The sequence below is a fragment of the Saccopteryx leptura genome, chromosome 7 (assembly GCF_036850995.1).
Source record: "Saccopteryx leptura isolate mSacLep1 chromosome 7, mSacLep1_pri_phased_curated, whole genome shotgun sequence".
In the NCBI taxonomy this organism is placed as follows: Eukaryota; Metazoa; Chordata; class Mammalia; order Chiroptera; family Emballonuridae; genus Saccopteryx; species Saccopteryx leptura.
In genome coordinates this window covers 3,981,839-3,994,008 of record NC_089509.1, presented here as the reverse complement: position 1 = coordinate 3,994,008, position 12,170 = coordinate 3,981,839, and the positions used below count along the sequence as shown (strand labels likewise).

Below are 12,170 nucleotides of genomic sequence, written 5' to 3'. Positions count from 1 at the left end.
CTGTATTTCCAAAGCCTAGCAGGAGGGGGCTACTGAATTATGCTGATGGTGGGTTGAAAATATTTTCACATCTTACAGCACCCAAACAGTGTTTTTTATTTAATGTATTTTTATTGCACATATATATATGTATATAGGACTCTTCATAGAGGAGATTTCTTTGTAAATTTTTTTATCCTTTTTCAGTTGAGAGGAGGGAAGATAGACTCTTGCATGTGCCCCAACTGGGATCCACCTGCAACCCCTGTCTGGGGCCAATGTTCGCAACCTAGCACCTGCGGTGGAGGCTCCATGGAGCCATCCTTAGCAACCAGGGCCGATGAGCTCAACACAATCAAGCCATGGCTGTGGGAGGGGAAGAGAGAGAGGGAGATAAAGAAAGAACGAGAGAGGGAGGGGTGGAAAAGCAGATGGGTGCTTCTCCTGTGTGCCTAAACCAGGAATTGAACCTGGGACTTCCACACGCCAGGCTGATGCTTTACCACTTAGCCAAATTGCCAAGGCAGAAGGGATTTTTAAAAGTAGTTTTCCTGGCGTGCGGGGGACCCTGGTTTGATTCCCGGCCAGGGCACATAGGAGAAGCGCCCATTTGCTTCTCCACCCCCCCTCCCTTCCTCTCTGTCTCTCTCTTCCCCTCCTGCAGCCAAGGCTCCATTGGAACAAAGATGGCCCGGGCGCTGGGGATGAATCCTTGGCCTCTGCCCCAGGCGCTAGAGTGGCTCTGGTCACGGCAGAGTGACGCCCCAGAGGGGCAGAGCATCGCCCCCTGGTGGGCAGAGCATCGCCCCTGGTGGGCGTGCCGGGTGGATCCCGGTCGGGCGCATGCGGGAGTCTGTCTGACTGTCTCTCCCCGTTTCCAGCTTCAGAAAAATACAAAAAAAAAAAAAAAAAAAGTAGTTTTATATAAGCTAAGAGAAAGCCAAGTAGGCAGCTTTTATTCTTTGAATTACTCAATTTAAAGACATTTCTGAGCCTCAATTTCCTCATAAATAAAATGGATATCACAATGGATAATCCTGGCTATTGTTCCAGCTGTAAAAAGCTGTGCTATCTGGGATAGGACTCATGACTCACTATGAGGTCTCCAAGCCCTGGTTCTGATGGCGGCCATCCTGCCCCTCTTCTCTCTGGGTTTGCAAACTCCACCTTTAGAGGTATCGGTGACGAGGCCATAGGGACCTCAGCAAGCCAGGAATGAAATCCACAGTGCTGTGGCCTCCACCAGGTGTGCTAAATGGTCACAATGAGAAAAGCCACCAAGGGGGCTGAAACTGGAATGATGGAGAGATTTTGGGGGGCAGGATATGACTTCAGGTCAGAGGTTGATAAATTTTGGATGGCATTATTTGACAATAATTAAGCAAATAAAAGCAAAAAAAATTTGTTTTGTTTCTTGTTTGTTTGTTTGTTTGGAAAGGAGGCAACCTACATTGTAACACGAGGACTGTATTTTATTTTATATGATTGGGAAGCTTGATAGATTATTAAATCTTACCAGAATTTACAATGCTTTAAAAATTAATTAGCTTTTCATCATTGAAAGAATTCAAAGCTAGAAGTTCACATAGCCTAAAGTCTCCAGATGGCCTCCTGAAGGTATCCAACCAAAAAGGGAATCTTGTGTGTAACAAAGTTATCTACTTTCTTTGAGGTACAGGAGGAATGGGTCCTGAATAAGGAAAGAATATGGAGAAGTTTGGTGACCACCTTAAATATCAGATGAAAATAATGATTATCATACTAATACTTTTTGAATGCTTATCATCATATGCTAAGAACTTTCAAGCAATTTGCATATATGTAATAAGCACTATTATAACATTTTTTCATTAAAAGAAAAACCTGTTTCTACAGTGGACTCAAGATTGTCAAAGATTATACAACTATTAGGTGATAAAAATAGGTTTGCCTCTTTGGTGGTTTGCATGGAGATCCCATGTTTAAGATTACTGTATACTGCCTTTAGAACTGTTTTAATATTTCACTGAAAATTCTTAATATTAGCAACCACAGATAGGAAAATGACAATTCAGACTTAGAATGGACTTTCAAAGATAGAAGAGCACTTTGAGAAAATAGTTTTAAATTCTGGCTCCAGATAGCAATCACCTAAGAACAACAACAAAAACCACTTAGGCCGGGCCCTTGCACAGTGATTACAATTTATTTGGAATAGGTGTTAAAGATACATATCAGACGACATCATGCAGAGTTCTGTTTGAGAACACAGGTGAAGAATAACGAGGTAGAGGGTGTTAGCCCGGGAGCTCCTGGGACTAGTCAATAGTGAAACTTTGTCCCTAGACGTATTCTCTCTGTGTATGCTCACCTGTAGACTGGTCACTTTGGTCTTGTGAATAAAACAATAATATGGGAAAATAAAAATACTTTTCCTCTACTTATATTTCCCCATGTATACTTTCAGACACATGGTTGGAAGCCCAAGAGTATAGAAATAACACAGAACTTGCCTCAGAAACCTACTGGATGTCCATTTTAGAAAAGTTATTTATTCAATAAATGTAATTGCTGTTAATTAAAATAAGCCTTGTTATTTCTTTATTTTATATATTTATTTTTGTTAGAGAGAGGGAGAGAGAGACAGACAGACAGGGTCAGACAGGAAGGGAAAGAGATGAGAAGCATCAACTATAATTGTGGCATCTTAGTTGTTCATTGATTGCTTTCTCATATGTGCCTTGACTAGAGTGCTCCAGCAAAGCCAGTGACCCCCTGCTCAAGCTGTGACCTTGGGCTCAAGTTAATGATCTTGAGTCTCAAGCCAGTGACCATGGGGTCATGTCTATGATCCTATGCTCAAGCCAGCCACCCATGCTCAATCAGATGAGCCTGCACTCAAGCAGGCAACCATGGGGTTTTGAACCTGGGTCCTCTGAGTCCCAGGCCAATGCTCTATTCACTGTGCCACTGCCTGGTAAGGCAGATAATAAGCCTTGTTATGAGCTGAGAACTGGGCATCTAAGTAGATGTGGTCTTTGACCTTATAGAGCTCATAAACTGATGAAATAGGCAATTCATGATGAAATAAACATGCAAATTGCTATTAGATGTGCATCTATCTAGCTATCAATTTTTCTATGATATAGATATAACCATATCTATTATCATCTATCTAATCTCTCTTCCCACCTCACTGCATAAATCCTAGGGCCCATTCCTCACGTACAGTGCTTTGGTTTTATTCCTGAGGGTGGACAGAAGCCATTGAAAGGTTTTCAGCAGGAAGTGGCTCAACTCTGTATTTAATGATGACCCTGCTGACTGCAACAGAGAAAATGGACCAGAAGAAAAGAGGATAAGTGGTTTCAGAGTTAAAACATCCAGGTGATAGAGGATGTAACAGAACCAGGCTGGTAACTGTGAAAGATAAAAAGAAATAGACATCTATCTTTGATAATTTTTGAAAGTCAGAGTAATAGTACTTGCTAATGGATTCACTGTGCAAAGTAAGGGGAAGAAAAAAATCTCAAGAAAGATTTTCATGTTAGGTTTGGGCAACTGGTAGTATTTATCCAAATGAGAAATACCACCAGAGAAGATACTTAGTTTGGTTGGAGGGTACAAGTTGATTAAGAGTTTCCATAGATATATGTCCAAGTTGGAGCTATTTATGACATAATCAAATAGAGATATCAATGAGGCAAATGAAAATATATATTTTTACAGTTAAGAATAAATATTTTCTCAGGATGCAAATTATTTAACTTATCTAAAAATCACTTGACCTTTGTAAATTTCTGTTTCCTTTTCTATAGTATAGACAAATAATAATAATCCTTATCTTAAAAGATTATTTTCAGTTCTGGAGTGTGTATCACACCATATTGTGCACACAAAATGACAGTGGGGGAAGGAGCTGTCAGTGATGATGATGGTGACATTGCTAATGGTGACACCCCTTTAGTGATGGGAAAGTTACCACCAATAAGAAAAATAGTAGCTGTCTCTTCAAGAAAAGAGTTGCTGTTAATTATAACTCAGGATGACTCTCCTCATATCCTCATCCATTTTTCTTTTGTTGTGTCTTCAAGAGATGATTTATTTTACACAGTATTTTTTCTTCTTTTCCAAGTGAAAGGAGGAAAGATAGAGAGACAGACTCCTGCATGTGTCCTGACTGGGATCCAACCAGCAATCTCTGTCTGGGGCTGATGCTCTGCCCATCAGGGGCCATGCTTATAGCTGAGCTATTTTTAGCACTTGAGGTAGAGGCTCAATGGAGCCATCCTTAGTGCCCAGGGCTGACATGATTGAACAATCAAACCATGGCTGCAAGAGGGAAAGAGAGAGAGAGAGAGAGTGAGAGAGAGAGAAGCAGAAAGAAAGGGATGAAGAAGCAGAGGGTTGCTTCTCCTTGTGTGCCCTGACTGGGAAATTAAGCTGGGACACCCAGACACCAGGCTGATGCTCTACTGCGGAGCAACTGTCCAGGGCCGATTTTACACAATTTTGTATTGACATCTTTAAAGGAACATCTTCATATCACCAACTCAACAATATAGCAGGACTATGTCCTTTATTTACTTGGTTCACCAACATGAAGATATTTGTCCAAAGACTGACTGATTCATCAGAGAAAGAAAACACAAATGTGAAACTTAAAAACCAGACACCTCAGAAGATGACAGAGGTGACACGGGAGAAAAATGGTAATGAAAAGAAGTGTCAATAATTCTTTTGGAAATGTAATCTGGCAAACTTGACTGCCAGATATCTGTACATGGAAGATGTGTCACAGCCAAGAAGAACTTCACATGCAGCCGGAAGAGGGTATAACTTGTTCAGAATAATTATCTTTAAGAAGGTTAAAATTATTTACTTGGTTTACCATGGAATTATTTGCTTCATGGAATTATTTAGCAGTGGTAATCATAATAGAAGACCTTGTCTTTTTGTAGGATGCATTGAAAGACTAGTCTTGATTCTCCTCTTGGGCATAAAGAGAGAGAACTTGGAGGTGGCAAGAAATTGAGATCTTAAAGCCTGTAACTATGGAAGCAAAGACAGCAGCAGATACCATCTGAACCTGAGAGCCCTTCCCTGATGGAGGATATGGCTGATGTTCCTCCAAAAAAACATGTGGGAACAATTGCAAGGGTTTTCTCTATGGACACACACTTACATTAGTACTAGTTCTCACTTATTAAGCACAGATTATTTGCTATGCTTCTTTCATACCTCACAATCAGAAAATGAATAGCAGCCTTTAACATAATCACTGCCGTCATTTGGAGATGAGAAAGCAGAGGCTCAAAGAAGCCAAGAGTGTTAACTGAAAGATTCCTCTTTTTAAGAGCAGACCACTTGTTTAATTGGTTGTATCTGAACACCCACACAGGAATCTGTTGCTCTGAACTGCACAGTAACCAGAGCAAAATGATGACCCTGGTGACATGAAAACAGCAGGTAGTTCAGTAAATGGAACAGTCACCCTAGCATTCATAAAAGAAAGTGAAGGATCCACTTGGCAAGCCCCCTAGGGGGGATGATCTGCCCATCTGGGGTGATGTTCCATTGCTCAGCAGCCAATCTCTTCTTAGCTACTGAAGTGGGGGCCTTGGAACCATCATCAGCGCCTGAGATCAACTTGCTCCAATTGAGCCATGGCTTCAGGAGGGATGAGGGAGGGGGAGAGAGAGAGAGAGAGAGAGAGAGAGAGAGAGAGAGAGAGAGAGAGAGAAGCAAGAGGGGGAGGAGCAATGGTCTGGGTGAAGAAGCAGATGTTCTCCTCTCTTGTGTGCCCTGACTGGGAATCGAACTTGGAACATCTATATACTGGGCTAATGCTCTACCACTGAGCAAACCGGCCAGGGCCAGGAAGATTCTAACAAACTCATAATTTTATAATCTGCGAAAAGTATGTATACATATAAGATAAGAGCCCCCCCAATGGTAACAGTGCTGTACATTTAAAAAAATACAATACGAAGTTCCAAAAAGAGTGAGGATGGCTAGCCTCTGAGTCCAAAAAACTAAATACACATTAAATCTTGGTGGAATGCACAGTGGTGTTCAGACACTGACCTGTGTCCTGGGAGCAGAGAGGAAGGGCAAGATCCCCACCTACGGAACTGACTGAGCAGTAGGCAGGAACACCAGCTAATTTTAGTTTAACAAGGCAAGGCATAGAATTGAAACATAAAACCTAAAAGGGGGTCATATGACAAGGTCTAGGAGTCAGAAATACTTTCAAAGTGGGTCATGAAAGGAGGCTTGGTTTGGGGTGAACACACAATGCAATATACAGATGATGTATGCTAGAACTGTATACCTGAAACCTATATCATTTTATTAATCAATACATTCAATTAAAAAAGTAAGATAACATAAAGGTAGGTGATATTTGACCTGGGCAGTGAATAGCCATCAGAAGGCATTCTGATGAAGGAGAATTAAAATAAGTCAGAAAAAAAGCCTCAGCAGTTACAAACACACGGAGTTGGGGTGAATGTCACAGTGTGTGCACTTGGTGCAAGTTGAATATAGAGGATGGAACAGATGAGAGGGAGCGGAGTATAAGTCTAGTGAGAATAGAGACTCCGACTAGGGCTGTGAGAGCCTGGAAGAGGATGAGTTGGTGCTTACTTCAACAAGTCTTGGCAGCAAGGAGACCAGCAGAGCAGCTTCAGAGGCACTGAAGGAAGATCGGGGGCTAACATTGCAAGTGGTATGCATGCTGATGCCCACGGGAAACAGAATACATGGGTTCTAGAGACATGTGCTTGGCTTGCAAGAAAATAAAATAAAATAATCCACAGGCATAGAATTGTTACATGAGGTTTGAAGAAAGAAGAAGAAGGACAAACAAAGCAAAGCAAAACAGAAGGTTTCACTTGGGGCAGAATCTGTAATGTCAACAGACAACTGAAAGATGGTGAGTTCCTTAGAGCTTGGTCTGCTCTGAGTTTTCCCATGAGAAGAATGCTGTTTCAAATGAAAAGGGTTGATTTCATCTGCAAGGAACTGGAGCTTAAGCGAAGGACTCTTTCACACTATAAATGCCTGTGCTCCCGCAGGCCAGATGAATTCTATTTTAAGCTCCAGGAAGGAAGGTTCCGACAGCAGGAGAAATGCAGGTGCAAAGAGAGGCACACATTTCACTCCCTCTCATCACTTGTTTCCTGTGTACACCGCACAACAAACCTTGCAGCTCCCCCTGCTTCCCTCTGTGCTGACCCTACTCTGGCTACCTGGGCTCCTCTCTGTGTTGATGTGACTGTGAATACTGGACTTCTCACACTCAGGGGAGGTAAAGGGGGTGATGTCCCTGACACTGATTCCAGAAGTGATGCTTTCTCCCATTTGCCTCCTTTGCAGATTACTATCGGGCACATGCAATACCTATTGCAAGTTTTTATTCATGTGCCTGTTACCCCGTCTTTGAACAGCAGCAATGTCAATCATTCAACAGTACTTATTAAAAATATGCTGTGTACCCACTCAACTCTGTGATGGGCGGAGCATGGGGACACCGGACAGGCACAACCTTGTTGAAGCTTGGGCAAAGCAGTCTCACAATTAATTAATAAAATGCAATTATAAAAATGCTTTAAAGGAAAAATACAGGCTTATAAAAGTCCAGAAAATGGTTTTATTTATTATCTGTATCCCTAAAGCTTTACATGATGCTTGACACACCTTAAGTGCTAAATAAATGTTGTCAACCAAGTGACTCAGTGATTAAGTGAATGAGTATGCAGCAATTTCCAAAATGGTAAAAGTTCAAGATTTAAGAGACTACAGAGCTATACTATTTCTACCAATCTTTTGCAACATTCTCAAATGTAATTTTGAGAAAATATTTTATAAGCCCATAGGAGAAAAATAGTTCTTTAGAATGGGACTTATTAACAGCAAGTAATTCCTGATTAACCCGGAGATTCATGTTGGGACAACAAAGCTGAACTGATATAGATGTCCATCCATCCCACAAATGCTTATTGAGTACCTATTTGTGCCTATTGGGTGCTGGCACTTAATAGGCAATGTGCTGTCATGGCAGATATATTCTGGTACAGGGACTCAAGAGGGCGAACAACAAAGCCAAAATGAGCAGTATTATGGTTTGTGGGTAGCCTCAGGGAAATTAAAGCACATCGTATAACTATGGGTTAATAGTAAGTGCACAGAAAGCAGGGAACGTGAGTTTAGAGGCCCAATAAGACTAGACTTCCCTGAAGAGGAGGCATTATAATTGAGAATCACATAGACCAAAAAACCTACATATTTAAAGTCTCAGCTAAATTGTTCTGTACCCTAAGGAACAGAAAGTGCAAAGGCCCTGAGGTAGAAAAAGCCCAGCATGTTAAAGAAATAACAAGAAAGTCTGTGTGACACAGAGAAATAGAAGGAAGGTAAAGAGGCAGGCATGGTACTTGCTGGAAAGGACTTTCAGTTTTAAGTGAAGTAAGCAGGGGGTGTTGTGATTTTTATTTCATATATATAAAGATTACTTTTGCTATTGCAGGAGAAAAGAATTGGGGGTGACCGTGTTATGGAGCAGGAAGTCTAGGTAGGAATCTATTTAAATACTACAGGTGGTCCTGACAGAACCTTTTGCTCAGGATGGCAGAAATCTATGGACTTAGGATTCATTTGGGAGGAAAGCTCCTGTGGAGCCACATGAACTGTAGATAAACTGCACAGGAGTAGAAGTCATGGGAAGGGAGAAATCAAGGCTACTTCCTGGGATCTTGCTTTAGGAGGTGGATAAACAGAGGTGCCACTGGTGGAGATGTAATATAAATGAGCAGGACATTGAAAAAATGATACTCAAGAGTTTTTTTCTGCTATACTAAATGTTAGACACTTAATTAGATTTTCAAGTGCACATATGAACATATGAAGTATGAAGCACGTGTCATTCCAGAGGGCAAGCCAGCAGTCACAGGAGTGGAAGTGATCTGTATATTGGTGACATTAAAATTTTTGAAAAAGGTGTACATTTTCAAAACTTACAGGCATGGGGGGTAGGAGGTCAATGGAAAATAGAAGTCCTGAGACTGAGCCTTGTGAATGAGTAGAAGTAACAAGTGAGAGAGAAAGGGAAGCCAGGTTTTTAAAAAATTGACATAGCTAATTGAACCAAATACAACTGAGGGATTGAGTCTAGTGAGAGGAGTAGGAGTAGAGTTTCATGGATATCATTAGTAGTCTCGACTGCAGTAGTTTCTATGGAGCATCCTGCGTTAGCCAGGGAGAAATAGAACCAATCCTGTATACACGGGCTGGTGCAAACTCTTGGGCATGGGTGGCCGATGCAGTCCACAGGTAGAATTTCTTTACTGACTGAATCAGCCCCTCCAAGTATATGAAGCATAGTCTCCTTTAATTAAGGTCAAATGATTTGCAGACATTAATCACACCAAGGTAACCCCGAGACTTCTGCTTATCTGAATAACAGGGAACTTTTGCTTAGCCAAGTTGACACATTAAACAGACCACCGCATGTCTAACTGAAATCAGTGCAGTGGAAAGGGGGATGAGCAGATGAGGATCAACAAAGGCAAGGCTTGGTGAGAAGCTGTTCTGGGAAGAGGGGGGAAGAGGAAGGAGGAGGGCAGGTAACTGTTGAATAAGGCCACACAGCTTTGATTGCTCTTGCTCTGTTTCGTAGTCTGTAGAGCAAATTTTTATGTTTGTTAAGACTAACCCAGTAATTAGCAGGATAAGATAATTCTGAAAGAAAGTTTTGGATTTGGAAGACATGCTGAGGTGTTGGTTTTGGGTAGAAACAGTGAGATATTTTATTTTTTCCAAATAGAAAAAGCATCAAAGCACAGGACTAGTGATAAAAAGTTATAGAGCATCCACTTGAGGGTCATCACAGAGAACACTCTGCACCCAGCAGCTCCTGACGGTGGTGCACTTCCCATCACCAGGAATGTTTCCTGAAGGTAATCCATCCAGTTAGAAGATGTGCTTACCAGGTGGGGAGCCTACCTGAAGAGGAGTCCACATGGGACTGAGCTCCTCCAAAGACGAAAGAACTTGGCTTGGTCAAGAGTTGAGTTTTACCAGCTCTATGAACCTCCTAATATTGTAGAACAACTTGCGTGTCAGTGTAAGAACTTTTAAGTGAGTAACCATTGCTGCCCTCAGCTACTCAAAGGGACCCATCCCCTGAACAAATTAAACATGCTCTTCAAAGCTCTCATTCAACCTTGAGGTCTTTTATTTAACTTGATGCTATGAGTTGTTCTTGCTGCAAGAACAATGCTATCAAAGACAAGGGCAACTGACTGGACTGAGAGGAAACAAAAATATGAGGACATGAGGACATATTAACACATAATGGGATGATTACACCAAAATAAATGGCTGAAGTAATAATATAATCATTTCAGTTCAGCATGAAAGCTTATGCTGGGTTTAAATATTAACCTCTTAGTAACAACTGTCCTAGAGAGAAGAGGTAACAATGTATACCTAATGATGACTGATGTTGAGCATCTTTTCCTATGCCTGTCAGCCATCTGTTTGTCTTCTTTGGAAAAATATTGCTCTGGCTGGTTGGCTCAGTGGTAGAGTGTCGGCCCGGCAAGTGGAAGTCCTGGGTTCGATTCCTGATCAGGGCATAAAGGAGAAGTGCCCATCTCTTTCTCCACCCTTCCCCCTCTTGCTTCTCTCTTTTTCTCTCTCCTCCTGCAGCTATGGCTCAATTGGAGCAAGTTGACCCCTGGTGCTGAGGATGGCTCCATGGCCTTTGCTTCAGGTGCTAAGAAGAGCTCATTTGCTAAGTAATAAAGCAATGCCCCAGATGGGCACAGTATTTCCCCCTAGTGGGTTTGCCAGGTTGATCCTGGGTGGGGCACATGTAGGACTCTGTCTTTGCCTCCCTTCCTCTCACTGTATAATAATAATAAAAATAAATTTTTTTATGTCCTCTGCCTTTTTTTAAATTAAGTTATTTTGTTATTGAGTTGTATGATTTCCTTATATATTTTGATATAAAACCCTTATCTGATTTATAATTTACAAATGCATGCAGTATGTTGTCTTTTTGTTTTGTTGATGGTTTCTTTAGCTGTGCAGAGCAATTTAGTTTGACGAAGTTCCATTTGTTGGTATTTGTTTTTATTTCCCTTGCTTGAGGGGACATACCCCAAAAGATATTACTCAGACTGATGTCAAATAGTTTACTATCTATGTATTCATCTAGGTTTGTGGTTTCAAAGCCTTACATTTACAATAAAAGATTACATAGCAATAGAAGAATAAATAAAATCTTGCCATTTGTGACAACATGGGCTATTATGCTAAGTGAAATAAGTCAGACAAAGAAAGAAAAATACCATAAGGCTTCACTTACATGTGGAATCTAAACAAACAAAATGAAAGAAAATTAGATTCATAGAACCAGGAGCAAAGGGATGGTTAACAAGGGGATGGGGCGCTGGATAAAAAAGGTGATGGTCAATACAGACAATAATATTGTGATTAGTTTGAGCTTTTTATAAGTGACAGATGATTACTAAAATTAGTGCGGTGATCACATTGTTAGGTATAAAAATATCAAATCACTATATTGTACACCTGAAACTATTATAGTATATAACTTGGTATACTAAATATCAATATAATTAAATTAAAATTTTAACTAATTTATTTTTAAAGTCTTTATTCATTTTTTAGAGAGGAGAGAGAGAGACAGGGGGAAGAGCAGGAAGCATCAACTCCCATATGTGCCTTGACCAGGCAAGCCCAGGGTTTCGAACTGGCGACCTCAGTGTTCCAGGTCAACGCTTTTTCCACTGCGCCACCACAGGCCAGGCTAACTGATTAATTTTTAAAACAGAGAAAAGATATAATGGGAATTCTGGGTGTCCCGCAGGTGCTGGGACAGAAAGTGCATGCCCTTGCAGATGCTCTGTGCTTTCGGATGTGAGGGCTGCAGGGGACGGCGGTCTCTCCTCCGCTGAATGATCTGTCACAGCATCTGTTATAAAACATATTCTTTCTGAAAGGGAATGGTCAAGATAAAGACAGTAATTCCACAAGCAAATCTCCTCTGTGTAGGACTTTCCTTTTAGTAAACACTCTACAGCTACGGCTTCCCTGGAAAGCTTGTTAACACTCCGCTTCCTGGGTCTCTAACTGCAGAAACCATAGTCCAGTAAGTAAAAGATAGGGCTAGGAAACCATTTCTA

General features: G+C 41.2%; 1 protein-coding gene across 3 annotated transcripts in view; it reads right to left on the bottom strand.

Annotated features, from left to right (window-relative positions):
* The window catches only part of CNTNAP5 (contactin associated protein family member 5), an 855,485-nt gene that overhangs the window by 503,946 nt on the left and 339,369 nt on the right, over positions 1–12,170 (bottom strand). The gene's annotated exons all lie outside the window — the stretch shown is intronic.